This window comes from Prunus mume, linkage group LG8 (genome assembly GCF_029339155.1).
Source record: "Prunus mume cultivar Tortuosa linkage group LG8, ASM2933915v1, whole genome shotgun sequence".
NCBI lineage: Eukaryota > Viridiplantae > Streptophyta > Magnoliopsida > Rosales > Rosaceae > Prunus > Prunus mume.
Window position 1 is genome coordinate 14,860,373 of NC_142705.1, and position 18,625 is coordinate 14,878,997.

Below are 18,625 nucleotides of genomic sequence, written 5' to 3' on the forward strand. Positions count from 1 at the left end.
AAATGTCACCTTAATTTTTCAAAATCCATGATTTGTCATCTGAGTTGCAACTTTGTTTTATTTGGAGAATTATGCATCCTAATAATGCTAAGGAATTTTTGTAGAAATGTCACATTAACTTATACCTCAGTGTCAATTTATCACATTAAAGAAAATTTTAATAGAAATGTCACCTTAATTTTTCAAAATCCATGATTTGTCATATGACTTTAACATCATCCAATTTCCATCCATTTTAAGGGTATTTTAGTCTTTCCATTTTCAAGGGTATTTTAAAAATGGAAAATTCATTATAAAAAATTGTATATCTTTTAAACAAGAAAGGGGTTGGATTTTGAGTGGGAAGCTTAAGTAGTTTTAAATCAGATATCTAAAAATTTTAGACATGTTCAATAAACACCATAAAAAAATATATACATGCTTAGAGAGGGAGAGAGGCAGAGACAGAGAGAAGAGGCAAGAGGGGAGGGGTCTTGTTCGATGTGTTTTGGGAGTGATTGAGCCTCTGCTCTATGACTTTTCCACACGCCATGACTTTTCACAAGCTATGAGGTTCAAATTTTTCACTATCTTCATCATCTCTATGTGTAGAGTAAGTGTATTGTGAAGAGAAATCACTAAATGATAAATCCTCAAAATAGTTTTGCATGTAATTGTTAACGTGCCACTCATATGGATTCGAGATTGGTTGACGTTGTCCATAAGCAAAATCATTTGAAGATTGGGTCTCGGATTCTTTCTATGAGCCGTTCGATTCCATCCCAAAAGGGAAAGGTCAAAGACTCACAGTCTCATGTGAAAATCTAATTTTTGCAAAAATAGTTCAAAACAAAACAATAAAAGTATACATATTTTAGCATATTATCGCAAAAACATAAGCAACATGGTGATTAAGGCGTTGGAGGAGTGAAATGGCAAGGGTTTGAATTCCCTTTGCGTGTGTGCTTTGTGTGTTTTTTTTTTTTCATTTTTTCCATTACATCGATATTTTCGATATATTCGATATTATAGTGATATTTTGACAAAATATTGTTGAAGTGTGAGCGAAATTATCGACATCGATATTTTCCGATATTATCGTCGATATTTATACGATATGTCTATGAATACGTTCCAAAATATCCGTGACTCGAAAAAACGATAATATCCTCGATATTTTGTCGATATTATCGATATTTTAGACAATAGTGGGTGAGTATTGATAGAGATTATTAGTTGAGTCCCTATCCAATTTGATCCTTAAATTGGGAGGGTGGGTCACCCAAGTGGGGGCATCGTGGGCTCTTTAAATTTTATGTAGATGATATTTCATCCACTTGAGTCTTAAAATATTAAGATAAGCTTCTTTCTGTTTTATCTATATTTATAAAGCAAAAGCCAAAGAATGACGAAACATTCAAAATACCAAAAAATAGTTAATGCAAACATTAAGAATTGAAATTATAAGGTAAATGAGGATAATATGGTAAATTCACACTTTTTATATTTTAAAAAATTAAATTAAATGAAAAATCAGATAATAGATCATATTTTTATAAAACACAACTACCCATTATCTTTTTTTATTCTAAAATAAATTAATTTTTTTTTTTAAAAAAGTCTTTCGCAGGCAAGCACGTGTAGAGAGGCTAGTCTCATTTATTTTAGAGAAGTAGTCCCAAACAAGTTATATCAATTGTTTGTTAATAGTTTGTAAATGTTTGTGTTTTCAGACCTGCAACAACTTTTAATACCTTGTATATATTGAATACTGAGATGCATTGAGAGTAGTTCAAATCTGATGTGATAACTGATAATAGGACAAGATCTTATTTGAGGACCGTACAGGAGAAACAACTGCATATATGCGTGCAGATGCACAAATTTGGTTGTAAGCTATATATGTTTGAATATACTCGGTGGTTACTCTGTTATTTTCAGTTGAAGACTTTGAATTGTGAACTTCTACTGCTACTATAGTTCTGGGGGACTATGATTGTCATCTGTTTTTTGACTTTGTCATTCTTCTTTGTTTTACCAGGAAAAGATTCACGTTGCTCTTTGCGTTCAGAAAGCAGCACTGCAGTTTATTAAAGGTATCATCTTTAAGTTTATAGGTCAAGTATGTATTCATTCCTTCTCTCTCTTTCTTATGTGATCTTACGAAGCTGGTGCTGGTGATCAATCCAATGAAAAGCCAGGACAGGATGAATACAAGCTGTCTGAAGATGCCAGAACCGGAGGTTTCAGCATTCACCCAGATGAACTTGCATCTATCACGCGTGGCCGTGATATTAAGGCCTTGAAAATGCATGGTGGAATTCATGGGATTTTAAGGAAAGTCTCTGTCTCGCTAGATGAAGGTGTCAAGGATAGTAACATACCAATCAGGCAAAATGTTTATGGCTTAAACCGCTATACGGAGAAACCTCCCGGAACATTTTTTATGTTTGTATGGGAAGCCCTACAAGACTTGACATTAATTATCCTTCTGGTATGCGCTGTGGTTTCAATAGGAGTTGGAATTGCCACTGAGGGGTGGCCAAAAGGCATGGACGATGGTGTGGGAATTCTAATTAGTATAGTTTAAGTGGTTATGGTTACTGCCATTAGTGACTACAGACAGTCATTGCAATTCAAGGATTTGGACAGGGAGAAGAAAAAGATTTTTGTTCAGGTCACTAGGGATAAAAAAAGACAAAAAGTTTCCATTTATGACTTGGTTGTTGGAGATATTGTCCATTTGTCAATGGGGACCAAGTTCCAGCTGATGGGATTTTCATATCAGGATACTCTTCGCTGATTGATGAGTCAAGCTTGTCAGGTGAGAGTGAGCCGGTGAATGTATATGAAGAGAAGCCTTTTCTTCTTTCAGGAACTAAAGTGCAGGATGGGTCAGGTATAATGCTGGTGACAACAGTTGGTATGAGAACTGAATGGGGAAAGTTGATGGAAACTCTGAGTGAAGGAGAAGAAGATGAGACCCCACTGCAGGTAAAGCTGAATGGTGTTGCTAGAATTATTGGCAAAATTGGTCTGACTTTTGCTGTGTTGACATTTTTGGTATTGGCAGTAAGATTTTTGGTGGAAAAAATACTTAACAACGAGATCACTGATTGGTCTTCAACCGATCCAGTAATCCTATTGAACTACTTTGTCATTGCAGTAACTATAATTGTTGTTGCAGTTCCCGAAGGATTACTATTGGCAGCGACGCTGAGCCTTGCTTTTGCTATGAAAAAATTAATGAATGATAGGGCACTCGTAAGGCATCCCTCAGCATGTGAGACAATGGGTTCTGCTAATTGCATCTGCACAGATAAAACAGGGACATTAACCACAAACCACATGGTAGTTAACAAGATATGGATATGTGAAAATCTTTTGGATGTAAGAGGTAATGAGAGTAGAGAAATATTGAGATCAGAAATATCTGGAGCATCAAGCATCCTTTGACAGGTTATATTCCAAAATACAAGCTCTCAGGTTATTAAGGAAGATGGAAAGACCTCCATTTCGGGGACACCAACAGAGTCAGCATTATTAGAATTTGGTTTACTTTTGGGTGGCGATTTTGATGCCGTGCGCAGAGAGGTTAATATTCTTAAGGTTGAACCTTTCAATTCTGTGAGGAAGAAAATGTCTGTGCTTGTAGCTCATCCTCATGGTGGGAAACAAGCCTTTTGCAAAGGTGCATCAGAAATAGTACTGAGAATGTGTAACAAATTTATTGACTTTAATGGAGAATCTATTATTCTCTCCCTAGAAAAGGTAAAGAATATCACGGATGTCATTAATTCTTTTGCTTCTGAAGCCTTGAGAACGCTCTGCTTGGCTTTCAAAAATATAGATGACTCTTCCATCGAAAATGACATCCCAGATGATGGCTATACATTGGTAGCAGTTGCCGGTATCAAGGATCCTGTGCGCCCTGGGGTCAAGGATGCAGTTCAAACTTGTTTACCTGCTGGAATAACTGTACGAATGGTCACTGGTGACAATTTAAATACGGCTAAAGCCATAGCTAAAGAATGCGGCACACTCACAGAGGATGGTTTAGCCATAGAAAGACAGGAGTTTTGTAACATGTCTCCTGAGCAGAAGAAAGCTATTACACCGAGGATTCAGGTTACTAAATAATTTCATTGGAAAATTTTCACCCTCAACCATAACTATTTAAAGATGTTCACAAAAAATTGAAATGTTCATGTGGATACAGGTGATGGCTCGGTCTTTACCATTGGATAAGCACACCTTGGTAAAAACTCTGAGAGATGAATTTGGTGAGGTAGTTGCAGTGACTGGTGATGGGACCAACGACGCTCCTGCTTTGCACGAGGCAGACATTGGACTTGCTATGGGCATAGCAGGAACAGAGGTTTGTGCCTCAGCTACTTTTTCTTCTGTGTATCTCAACCTTGATGACCAAGCATCATCTTACTCAAATAACTCATTCTATGACACCCATTTTCAGACTGATGATTTAATCCTATGTTGCTCCTTGGAATTTCAGTTCCCATAACTTCTCCTTACTATCACTTTGCAGCTTTTTTTCCCCTGAAACTTTCAAATGTTTTCATCCAACAAAATTGATTTACTCCATGACATAGCTACTAACATGATTTGTCACATATTTCACTTGAACTCATTTCATGTATGTCACATGTAGCATGCGTTGACAAGACACATAATCTTTGATGGTATGACACATGGCGCGTCATGTTACTGAGTAAAACAATTATGTTAAGGATATATTCTTGGTGCATAGCCAGAAGGAAAAACAATTAAGGCTGTAGTTTCGAACTGCCCTCTTCAGTACCCTCCTACCAAGAAGCTGGTGAATGCAACTTGATTGTTGTAACTTGTATAACATTTACCAGAAAAAGAAATTGGTGTCTTGTTCTTTTTGTCAATTTATGTTGCTTTTTAACACCCCTTGACTTGGTGAATAGGCCAACTTGAGATATTTACTGTGATTTCCCTCTGGTCCTCTTGCTAATTATAGCAAATACTGCTTGCTAAAGGAAAAGGTAACTCCAAACTACAACGTGTACCTCAACGAGCTGCTCTATGACTTTTCTAAATCATTTTTGAACCATTACCTTGTCCAAGTAGTATACTTGGAATGGTATCCTTCCAATAAATTTCAGTTGCTGATTTCTGGAAATCACAAGTCCCTCTACTCAATTATATTTAGCTAATTATCGACGGGGCCCTTTTTTGTTTCCTGCAATCTGAATGTGCATAAGGTTAACTACCATTTTGTGTCGTTTAGGATTTGTTTTCTCCTCTTCGCTGCTTGATAATTGGATGTTGTTCCTAGTTCTGAATAGCCAATTCATGGATGGTATATACAGGTTGCCAAGAAAAGTGCTGATGTCGCCATATTGGATGACAATTTTAAGACTATGGTAAATGTGGCCAGATGGGGACGTTCAGTGTACGTAAACATTCAAAACTTTGTGCAGTTCCAGTTGACAGTTAACGTTGTTGCTCTAATAATCAATTTTGTTTCTGCATGTGTCTCAGGTATGTTGATCTGGCAGATTTTTCTTGCATGCTACACCATTATATTTGTTTAGAAAGACAAATAAATAACGATAAATTTAACCTCTTTCAGGATCTGCTCCCCTTACGGCTGTGCAATTGCTTTGGGTCAACATGATTATGGACACTCTTGGGGCAGTGGCACTGGCAACAGAGCCTCCAAATGATGGACTTATGAAAAGGCCCCTGTTTTGTTGGGGGTTACAAAATTCATAACCGAGGCCATGTGGACAAATATCATTGGCACTACTACAAAAAAAGGCAAAAGACGACGGGAATTCACCGTCGTGCATTCGGTTTTCAAAACGTCGTGAAATCGACCGACATCTATTTGGGTGTCAAACTACGACGGCGTAATGACGACAGTTTTTAAAGAAAATCGTCGTTGTTTAGAGATGAAGATCATTAATTATAGGAAAAAAGACGACTATTTTTTAATAAAACCGTCGTGTATTGTATGTTAAGAGGACGATTTTTTATGAAAACCATCGTGGATTGTTTATAAAGACGACGGTTGTTTTATAAAAAGCGTCATCTTTATATATAATAGACGACGGTTTTTTATAAAAACGTCATCTTTACATATAATAGACGACGGTTTTTTATAAAGAGCATCATCTTTACATATAATAGACGACGGTTTTTTTATAAAAGCGTCATCTTTACATATAACAGATTTACGGCAGTTTGTATAAAAATCGTCATCTTTACATATAACGACGGTTTTTTATAAAAAACATCATCTTTACATATAATAGAAGACGGTTTTATAAAAGCGTCATCTTTACATATAATAGACGACGGTTTGTATAAAAATCATCATCTTTACATATAATAGATGACGGTTTTTTTTAATAAAAAGCGTCATCTTTACATATAATAGACTACGGTTTTATAAAAGCGTCATCTTTACATATAATAGACGACCTTTTTTTTATAAAAATCGTCGTTAATTATCTGTAAAGACCATAATTTATTATAAAAACTGTCGTCTAATAAGTTTCCAAACTGCTACATTTTAGTTTTTTTATTTCCTATGATGCTATACAACGATTTTAATTAGAAAACCAACCATAATGCTTTATTAATGAATATATACACTCAAAAATAGTTTCTTTCATAAAACTTGAAGATTCAATAGTTATTACATAGTTAACCAATCTTTATTCTACAACAAACATAATTCCTAACAAGACCTACGTACTCCTAATCCAAGCATTCCTCATCCAAACATACAAATGATGCACAACTGAAGTCTCCTCCATCATCCCTGTAAATAAATCAAAATGACAAATAGAGAAAAAGAAGAAGCTAAGATTATAAACATAAAAAATTAGGTAGAAGAGAAATTTTACCATTGGTCCATATTTCCATAGAAAACTTGTAAAATGAGCATAAAAAATACCATCGAGAACCTGCAAATTTTCAACAATAAAAAAACATACGACTCACATAGAAAACCTGCAAAAGAAAAAGTTATAAATTTGTAGGCTTCCTCCTCATCTCCTGATAACCAAATCAGAAAATCTAAAAAGAAACTAGAAATATAAAATAAAAAAAATATGTAAACAAACCAGACAAATCAAAAAAGACAAAATCTAAAATTAGGGAGACAAAGAACATACCAGAAACGCAAAGAGACTAATCTAGAATTCACTAGCAAGATATAGAAGGGTATTAAGAGATTAGGTGACTTTCAAATCAAACCTTTCAACCAGCTTTGATTCTCAAATACAGAACATCCCTCTACATCTTATAGATCTGCGAAGACCTCAATCTCTCAACTCCTTCACTGATATCGATTTTTTGATGATTTTGTAGAGAGTTTCATGAGGGTGTTTTAGAGAGTGCAGGAGGGTTTCAAGGAGGGAGAGATAAGATTTGCAGAGACGAGGAAAATCTGAAAATTTGTCGAGCGCAAATTCACTTAAGTAGCCTTTTTTTAGCGTGTTTTAAAAGACGACGCTTGTTAATGAGAGATAAGGTTTTCAAAGACAGGTAAAATTTGAAAATTTGTCGGCGCGAATTCACAAGCGCCCATTTTTAGCGTGTTTTAAAGACGACGCTTTTATAAAAACAAATTGTCATCTTTACACATAATAGACGATGGTTTTTATAAAAAGCGTCATCTTTTCATATAATAGACAACGATTTTTTATAAACAGCGTCATCTTTACATATAATAGATGACGGTTGTTTTATAAAAAAAAACGTCATTTTTACATATAATAGACGACGGTTGTATAAAAATCGTCATCTTTACATATAATAGACGACGGTTTTTATAAAAAGCGTCATCTTTACATAATAGACGACGCTTTTTTTTATAAAAAGCGTCATCTTTATTTCATAATAGAAGACCCTTTTTAAAACAAACCATCATCTTTACATATAACAGACGACACTACTGGATACCACAAAATCTTATGTTATATCTAACGAAAGTATAAATAAACTCTCAATTGTTAGTGAATATATTGTTTTGATGGCATACGCATTTTAAGAAACTAGTTTCAACGATTCAACCGTCAAACTTGTTTGTTTATACTTCGAGATCATATACACCAAAAATCGGAAAAAATAAACATTCAGAGATCAAGTAACGGGACAAAAAATTTCGACGGTTATAAATGAAAAATCATGATTTAACATATATTTTAACTCCGATTTTGATGATTTTTTACCGCTACACTCCTTGACAATATATGAATACAATGATTGAATTTGATCTTCAATTTAAAATATTTACACTAGTGGATACCACAAAATCTTATGTTATATTTAACGAATGTATAAATAAACTCTTAATTGTTATTGAATATATTGTTTTGATGGCATACGCATTCTAAGAAACTAGTTTCAATGATCCAACCGTCAAACTTGTTTGTTTATACTTTGAGATCATATACGCCAAAAATAAAAAAAAAATAAACATTCAGAGATTAAGTGACAGGACAAAAAATTACGACGGTTACAAATGAAAAATCATGATTTAACGGCTATTTTAACTCCGATTTTGATGATTTTTTACCACTACACTCCTTGACTCTATATGAATACAATGACTGAATTTGATCTTCAATTTAAAATATTTACACTAGTGGATACCACAAAATCTTATGTTATATTTAACGAATGTATAAATAAACTCTTAATTGTTATTGAATATATTGTTTTGATGGCATACGCATTCTAAGAAACTAGTTTCAATGATCCAACCGTCAAACTTGTTTGTTTATACTTTGAGATCATATACGCCAAAAAAAAAAAAAATAAACATTCAGAGATCAAGTGACAGGACAAAAAATTACGACGGTTACAAATGAAAAATCATGATTTAACGGCTATTTTAACTCCGATTTTGATGATTTTTTACCGCTACACTCCTTGACCCTATATGAATACAATGACTGAATTTGATCTTCAATTTAAAATATTTACACTAGTGGATACCACAAAATCTTATGTTATATTTAACGAAAGTATAAATAAACTCTTAATTGTTAGTGAATATATTTTTTTGATGGCATACGCATTTTAGGAAACTAGCTTCAACGATCCAACTGTCAAACTTGTTTGTTTATACTTCGAGATCATATACGCCAAAGATCGGAAAAAATAAACATTCATAGATCAAGTAACGGGACAAAAAAATTCGACGGTTATAAATGAAAAATCATGATTTAACGGTTATTTTAACTCCGATTATGATGATTTTTTACCGCTACACTCCTTGACCCTATATGAATACAATTATTGAATTTGATCTTCAATTTAAAATATTTGCACTAGTGGATACCACAAAATCTTATATTATATAAAGTATAAATAAACTCTTAATTATTAGTGAATATATTGATTTGATGGCACACGCATTCTAAGAAACTTGTTATAATGATCCAACCGTCAAATTTGTTTGTTTATACTTTGAGATCATATACGCCAAAAATCGGAAAAAATAAACATTCAGAGATCAAGTAACGGGACAAAAAAATTCGACGGTTATAAATGAAAAATCATGATTTAACGGTTATTTTAACTCCGATTATGATGATTTTTTACCGCTACACTCCTTGACCCTATATGAATACAATGACTGAATTTGATCTTCAATTTAAAATATTTACACTAGTGGATACCACAAAATCTTATGTTATATTTAATGAAAGTATAAATAAACTCTTAATTGTTAGTGAATATATTTTTTGATGGCATACGCATTTTAAGAAACTAGTTTCAACGATCCAACCGTCAAACTTGTTTGTTTATACTTCGAGATCATATACGCCAAAAATCGGAAAAAATAAACATTCAGAGATCAAGTAACAGGACAAAAAATTTCGACGGTTATAAATGAAAAATGATGATTTAACGGTTATTTTAACTCCGATTTTGATGATTTTTTACCGCTACACTCCTTGACCCTATATGAATACAATGATTGAATTTGATCTTCAATTTAAAATATTTACACTAGTGGATACCACAAAATCTTATATTATATTTAATGAAAGTATAAATAAACTCTTAATAGTTAGTGAATATATTATTTTGATGGCATACGCATTCTAAGAAACTAGTTTCAATGATCCAACCGTCAAACTTGTTTTTTTATACTTCGAGATCATATACGCCAAAAATCGGAAAAAATAAACATTCAGAGATTAAGTAAAGGACAAAACATTTCGACGGTTATAAATGAAAAATAATGATTTCATGGTTATTTTAACTCCGATTTTGATGATTTTTTTACCGCTACACTCCTTGACCCTATATGAATACAATGACTGAATTTGATCTTCAATTTAAAATATTTACACTAGTGAACCACAAAATCTTATGTTATATTTAACGAAAATATAAATAAACTCTTAATTATTAGTGAATATAGTTTTTTGATGGCATACGCATTTTAAGAAACTAGTTTCAACGATCCAACTGTCAAACTTGTTTGTTTATACTTCGAGATCATATGCGCCAAAAATCGGAAAAAATAAACATTCAGAGATCAAGTAACGGGACAAAAAATTTCGACGGTTATAAATGAAAAATCATGATTTAACGGTTATTTTAACTCCAATTATGATGATTTTTTACCGCTACACTCCTTGACCCTATATGAATACAATGATTAAATTTGATCTTCAATTTAAAATATTTACACTAGTGGATACCACAAAATCTTATATTATATTTAACGACAGTATAAATAAACTCTTAATTATTAGTGAATATATTGATTTGATGGCATACACATTCTAAGAAACTTGTTATGATGATCCAACCGTCAAACTTGTTTTTTTATACTTCGAGATCATATACGCCAAAAATCGGAAAAAATAAACATGCAGAGATCAAGTAACGAGACAAAAAATTTCGACGGTTATCAATGAAAAATCATGATTTAACGGTTATTTTAACTCCGATTTTGATGAGTTTTTACCACTACACTCCTTGACCCTATATGAATACAATGACTGAATTTGATCTTCAATTTAAAATATTTACACTAGTGGATACCACAAAATCTTATGTTATATTTAATGAAAGTATAAATAAACTCTTAATTGTTAGTGAATATATTGTTTTGATGGCATACGCATTCTAAGAAACTAGTTTCAACGATCCAACTGTCAAACTTGTTTGTTTATACGTCGAGATCATATACACCAAAAATCGGAAAAAATAAACATTCAGAGATCAAGTAACGGGACAAAAAATTTCAACGGTTATAAATGAAAAATCATGATTTACCGGTTATTTTAACAAACCATCATCTTTACATATAATTGATGACCTTTTTATTTATTTATAAAAAGCGTCATTTTTACATATAATAGACTACCATTTTTTATAAAAAGCGTCATTTTATATATAATAGACGACCATTTTAAAAAAAAAAAAAAAATCATCTTTATATATAATAGATTTATAGTTTTTATAAAAAGTGTCATCTTTACATATAATAGACGATGGTTTTTATAAAAAGCGTCATCTTTACATATAATAGGCGATGGTTTTTATAAAAAGCGTCATCTTTACTTCATAACAGACGACGGTTTTATAAAAAGCGTCATCTTTACATATAATAGATGACCTTTTTTAAAAAAGCGTCATCTTTACATATAATAGACTAGGTTTTTTTATAAAATGCGTAATCTATTATATATAATAGACGACGGTTTTTTATAAAAAGCGTCATCTTTACATATAATAGACGACAGCTTTTATAAAAAGCGTCATCTTTACATATAATAGACGACCGTTTTATAAAAGCGTCATCTTTATATATAATAGACGACGGATTTTATAAAAAGCGTCATCTTTACAAATAATAGACGACGGTTTGTATAAAAAGCGTCATCTTTACATATAATAGACGACGGTTCTTTCAAAACAACCATGTCTTTACCAAAAAAAGGACACTTGATTTTTAAAAGACGACGCTTGTCTTATCTATGTCGTTGTTTTTGGTCGATTTTAACTCTGAAGAAAACCTTTTTAATAAGACGACGCTTTTTATTTGTGTGCGTCGTTATAAAAAAATATTCAACAGACCTCCGTTTTTTGTTGTTTAAGTCACTTATCCACGACGGTTTTTTGTTATCGTCTTTTTAAATACAACGACGGTTTTTCTTCTACCGTCTTTTTGGTCGTCTTTTTCACTTTTTGTAGTAGTGTGGCCAGAGTATCTATCAACTGATTGTCCTTGGAGTTTTCAATTTCTATGGGAAACACTACTTGGACTTTCTGGTTCAGATGCAATGAAGTTCTAGACACTATGATATTCAATACATTTGTGTTTTGCGAGGTACATTTTACTGGTTAAAAGCAGCCCTAGTTTTCTCTTGCATCATCAACAGGATTAAGTTTAATACACCAGAACTTCTTCTGGCTATGCATGTGTCCGTCTGTCTCTCAAATCTTAACACACCAAAGATCAATACTCGAATCCTGCATACATATGATGTTTGTTTGCTTTTGTTTTTATCAGGTGTTTAATGAGATAAACAACCATGACATAGAGAAGATGAACATATTCGTGGGCATGTTTGATTTACCGGGTATTCCTAGGCGTCATGGTTTGCACAGTGGCCTTCAAGTTATCATAGTAGAGTTCTTGGGAGCTTTTGCTAGTATCTTGTTCCACTAAGTCGCAACTATGGTTACTTTGCATTTTACTTGGATCGATTAGCATGCTTGTTGCGATTGTGCTCAAGAACCCTCGCATAAGGTTTCGCTTCGTCGCCGATCTCGATAATCGGTCCGAGGCCGACAAGAAGCGTCAAATCCAGTTATCTCTCTCTCTCTCTCAGCTTATGCAGTTTTACGTTTTTGTTTTCATTTCGTTAAAAAAATATGAACACGCTGCCATTTATAGAGGTTTTGCTGGACTGATTGTTTGGTTACCAAGAAAAAAAGGGTAGGAAAACAAAAGAAATTAAAACAATTTTCAGCATTTAAATTTGAGTAATTTGGACTGCTAAAAATTCAGTGATCGATAATCGTAGGTTGCAAATTAAATCGTCATTTTCTACTAAAGCCCTCTCAAGCCCATGATCGTGGCTGTAAGTATTGCTAGGCCCTAAAAATCCCATTTCCTGATTTTAGTTTGAGACAGAACCTAATTGGGGCTAGTTTATGCAAATGCCCCTTCATTCTGTCCCAAGCTCAACAACTATAGCCTCCTTTGCTGATCCAGAATTGGCAAAGTTTGAAGTTATGGACCTGGATGCTCTGCTGCGGAGGATTGAAAAATTAGAAGCCACTCCAAACAAAGGCAAGTCCAAAGCAGTGGATGAGGCATTGGATAGAATTAAAATCTGGCAGTCGACGGAGCTGGATCTAGATGAGAACAAAGAAATTATTGATCAACCGATGAAATATCCGGACTCACGCACAGGAGAACATGGCTCCTCGACTGTTCTTGAGATCACCGGTCCGGCTAGAGATTTAATCAACCTTCACAATCGATATGAACATCTCGACCCTCCTTTAGTGCTTCGATTCGCAAGGCTACGCATGAAGCCAACGAGTGGACTATCGAAGTTAGAACTAGATGCATTGGTAAATCTGCAGCTGATAAGTCTGGAGAAGCACATTGAGGACCTCTAGAAGCAAGTAGCTGCACTAAGGAAGAGGTAGAAGAATCTTAGAGCTGGATTGGGTGCGAAGACCAAGTCCAGCTTCCTTGTGTAGAGCATGGTCGCAACTTCAAGGCATGAACTAGAGATTGCAGAGGCCTCCATTCATCAAGGAGTGCTTCTCCAGAAGGAGATCTCCATTAAGAAGGCTGGATTGCAAGAGACTCTCAAGAAACTAGGCCTCTAGAAAATATCTATTCTGTAATAAAACTTAAGTCATTTATTAATGACAATTATGAATGAAAAGTTCTATTTATTTTTGCCAATCTTGCATTTTCATATTTTTCACCTCATTCAAACATCACAGATGGGCAGAATAGACAAAAATGAACCACATATACATCAACTAATCAAAAGTCAAGAAATAGTTCTATCCACTTCTCCTTCGATCTCAGGATCTGTTTGTACTGCTTGTGAATCCCACATAGTTGAATAGAACTTCTTTAACCATTTGCCATTAATCGGCGCAGCATGGACTTCTCCATCTTGGTCCTGTAACCTATATGCCCCCAATCCAAAGACTTGTTTAATTAGAAAAGGGTCTTCAGATGTGGGTGACTATTTTTCATAACCAGCCACGTGGGATCCAAGGGGCAGAACTGCTCTCCAGACGATTTCTCCCTCTTCAAAGCTCTTGTTTTTAACCATCTTATTATAAGCTCTTGCCACAACTTCTTTTCCTGCTAAGAGTTTGTTGAGGGTATCAATTCTGCTCATGTCCAATCCCTCCAATTCTAGCAGCAATGCCTGTGAATAGTCTTCTCCAACTAAGTTATGCTACTGGGCAATTCTAATGGACTGGACTATGATTTCCATTGGCAGAATTGCATCATGTCCATAGGTTAGAGCATATGGGTGAAGTGAATATTGTGGAAATGGTGTTGTGTAGAGATTTCTAAAAACTCTACAACCAAACTTTGAGAATATAAATCACCTAGCATGCCATATCTAATATGAAATCAAAGTAAGAAAGGAAGCATTAAATAAACTAGGGATTCATGCAAGTCTCATTTGGTCCCAATCTTTATAAGTCTATGAAAGAGTGCACCAAAGACTCTCTAAATCCTATTTGAGAGAGATAATATGTTCATACCCTTGGAGTGAATCTTGAAACCAAGAATAGTGTTCAAGTAGAGGGAGTGTCCCTTTGATGTTGATTCTCCATCTTGTAGCTCTTCAAATAGGTACAAAGATATGCACCTCCCCAAAGCTCATCACCAAGGATTGAATGGGATGAGAGAATGAGTACACACCAAGTGAAGAGTGGTGCTAGCACCTTCACTTGATGTGATAGATTCAGGGGTTAGGGAGAGAGAGCTTGATGTTTTCTCTCTTCCAATTTCACCAACTTGAAAAACCCTAGGATGATATGATTCCATAGCTACACACTTATAGGATAAAAAAATGTAACTAGAGTGACAAAAATGCCCCCAAGCCCTTTTGTAGCCACACCTCCTTTTGTGTGTGTCATCTTTTGCTATCTTGGTCCAACACATTAATCCTATAATGTGTCACATATGTGCTAAGTCAATATGGTTAAATCCCTTACGAATTTCCAAGTCATATGGGACCTTTAATTAAAGTTTCATAACTTTAATTGAATAATTAAATTAATCTAATCAATTTAATTACTCTAGTGACTTGACTACTTCAATCACTTACTTGTCTAACGAGTGTTGGTCCCGGTCTTCCTTAGTTGACCGTGTCAGGTGTCGGGTCAACCGTTTGACCTTTGGCCTTTGACTTTTGACTTTGACCTTTGCTTTCACATTGACTTTGATCAAGTCACAAAATCATTCACTCTCTTCATAATTTCCCAATTGATTCTTTTTTCGGTGTGCGATCTTGTAGGTTCTAATTAGCGAGGCAAGTGGGTATGAATGATTCACTCTAAATCAAGTGTGAATTGTATCCCTCCATACAATTCTCCCTATTGGTGAAAGTTAATTATAATTAGTCCTTACAGAGCTTCCATAAGCCATGAGTGACACCTAGCAGTATGTTATGGCTACCCTACCTAAAAAAAATTCATTTAGAGAACCTAGTCAGTTTGTGATTACAATGCAATTCGATCATTCTCTAATTCAATACTCTATGTCATATTCTCGGGATATGGTAAACTTGTGCCAAAATCCCTAAGATGACATCTCATGATTATATTATTCAATTTGATGAAATTGCAAACGTTCTTGTTTCAATTTCCATCCAATATTTTGGCCAAAGATTCACGAATCATATCTTTAGAGTATTCTCTCTTCTTACTAAGAGTAGAGATTCCTTGTTGTACATTTACCTGTCTCTGCGTACACGCTGAGAATCCTGAGGAATATCTTTAAGTCACATCATTTTGATACGACCGTATAGTGTTCTCAAAGAGAAACAACATATACACAAGACAACTGTGATGTCCCGGGTCTAAGGATTAATTTCCATGATCACGTTTAGTAGACTCCATCTTTTATAGAGTACCTACACATCTGTCTCAGTGTCTCTACACGAATGACTTGAAACTAGACATCCTCACAATTGAGCGGACATAATGTGTACCAGTCTTTGCGGGTCACCATTGTCTAATTGGTGATCCTATGACCAGGAACCTTTTAGGATACGATATTTATATGTATGGAAAGGTCTCATACATCCAACTTCTTTAGACCATTTTCCATTTATATCTTAATTCATGGACTTGTTACTTTGTGTACATTATATATCTAAAGCAACGTTCTTGCCCCTTTACTATTATATATCATTTCCTTTAAATTATCCATTTTATATTGATTTCTAAGGCATATATCTAACAATGGGGTCATGCCAGTTGCCACTCTCTTTCAAGTTCTTTAGGCCCATAAGGTTTCTAACCACTTTTCATGTCATTGCCTTGGATTTTCCTCAAGCATTTTCCTGATAATATTAATGATCACCTTATTGCTTGATTCTGCCTGTCCATTTGCCTGAGCATAGTAAGGAGTAGACTGGAGTAACTTGATCTTGAGCCTACTTTCCATATCTTGCATCTCCTTGGATATGAAGGAAGTCCCCTTGTCAGTTGTGATTGATTCAGGTATGCCAAACCTGTGTACAATTTGCTCCTCAATGAAAGTGATGATCTCTTGAGATGTAGTGGATTTGATTGGTTTAGCCTTCACCCACTTAGTGAAGTGATTTGTAGCCACAATGATGAAATAGTGGTGTTTGTTGCTAGCTGGATAGGTCTTACCAATGAGGTCCATTGCCCATCCCCTGAATGGCCATGGCTTAACGATTGGATTCATGGGAGTTGAGGGAGCTTGTTGGATTGGTCCATGTTTCCGGCAAGCTTCACATTCTTTGGAATATTCTATGCAGTCTTTCATCATGGTTGGTCGGAAATAACCTTACCTTCTGATCAACCAACACATTTTTCTTCCGTTCTGATGAGCTCCATAGATTCCCTCGTGGACTTCTCCCATGACTTTCATGTATTCTTCCTTCCCCAAGCACCTCAAGAGTAGCTCATCCTTGCTCTTTCGAACTAAGTCTTCATTCCACGTGAGATAGTTCAAAGCCATGATTCTTATCTTCTTCTCGGAAGGAAGGGTTGGATACTGCAAATAACTAATTATAGGCAATCACCAATCCTCCTCAGTCATTATGGCAGAATTGACATCTATCTCCATTCCCCTGGTCGTAACAGATGGTAGACTTTTTTCCCCACTTCGATGATTCTCTGATACACAGTTTTCAGGTATTTGCACTCCTGTTTCTATTTGAGCCCTTTCATTGGTTGCAAAATTCTTTTCCCTTAGAATATGTTCCCGAGTGGCTTCCCGACTTCGGAGATTTCAGCTGCCACCAAATAAACAGTTAAGGAATGATTCAAAGACTTGTATTCTCCGGCAATCTGCTTCATAACAAGCATGGAATCTCCTAGCATCTCGAGGCCAATGATCAAAGCTTCATACTCTGCTCTATTGTTGGTGCATTGAAAATCTAGCTGGAATGAATAACAGTATCTGATTCCCAATGGATCTTTTAAAACAATTCCTGCTCTATAAGCCAGATCGCTTTTAAACCCATCAAAATACAACTTCCAAGGGGTGAGATAGAATGAGTAGATGGGATTATTTAGATAGGTGTGAGCTCTACTCAGCAAATCTGCATTGGCTATATCCATAAAATCCATGTTCTCAATTTCTAACCAAGGCACTAGACCACTTACATTGGCGGTGGAGAGAATGGGCTTCTGGACCCCATTGGGAAAGTTGGTAGCCTTGGTCCGAGCGAGCTCCCCTACGTCAATCTTTACCCCGGTCAGGAAGGCATTCACAAGGGGCATTTCCTGGTTATGCATTCCCAGGGTCACCTCATTCGCCTTTCGACAATTCACTTACACCTAACCAAAGTTACCCTGCTGCTTGGAGACAGAGTAGAGGTGCATGAACTGCTCAAAGGATGGTTCCTTCCGCTTGGCCAGCCACCAAGCTATGTACACACTATGCGAACGATCCAAAAGTTGGGGTTATACGCCCAAGGCATAGCCTAGCCTCACCAACATCATCTGCACCAGGGATGCAGTGGCAGCCTCAAACCATTCTTATAGATGGCCGAGAACAGCATCACTCATCCCTCAGGTGGGTACCTCATCGCTTTAGTAGGCGTTGGCAACCTCAGTCCCACACAACTGAATCTGAAATCTACCTTCACCTGCTTCAACTCATAGATGGTCAACTTATTTTTCCTCGGCAAAGGGACTCTCATTGGCACACTCACACTAGCAGAAGCCACAATCATTGTCCTGCACCCAGAAGCCTCACCCCATCCACTAGAATTGACTTATGAGGCCTGTGTTATACCTAAAACTCAATTGGCAACAACTTCCAAAGTTGTATAGTTCCTCTGCATTTCTCGGTAAGCCTTCCCCCAGAGCTAACTGATTGCTCTTCTTCACCTACTTTACCCTGCTCCACTATCAAACC

At 35.3% G+C, this 18,625-nt stretch overlaps 1 pseudogene; it reads left to right on the forward strand.

Moving 5' to 3' along the window:
- Positions 1–417: 417 nt before the first annotated feature.
- On the forward strand, positions 418–13,641 carry LOC148914811 (putative calcium-transporting ATPase 11, plasma membrane-type; annotated as a pseudogene).
- The last annotated feature ends 4,984 nt before the right edge of the window (positions 13,642–18,625 follow it).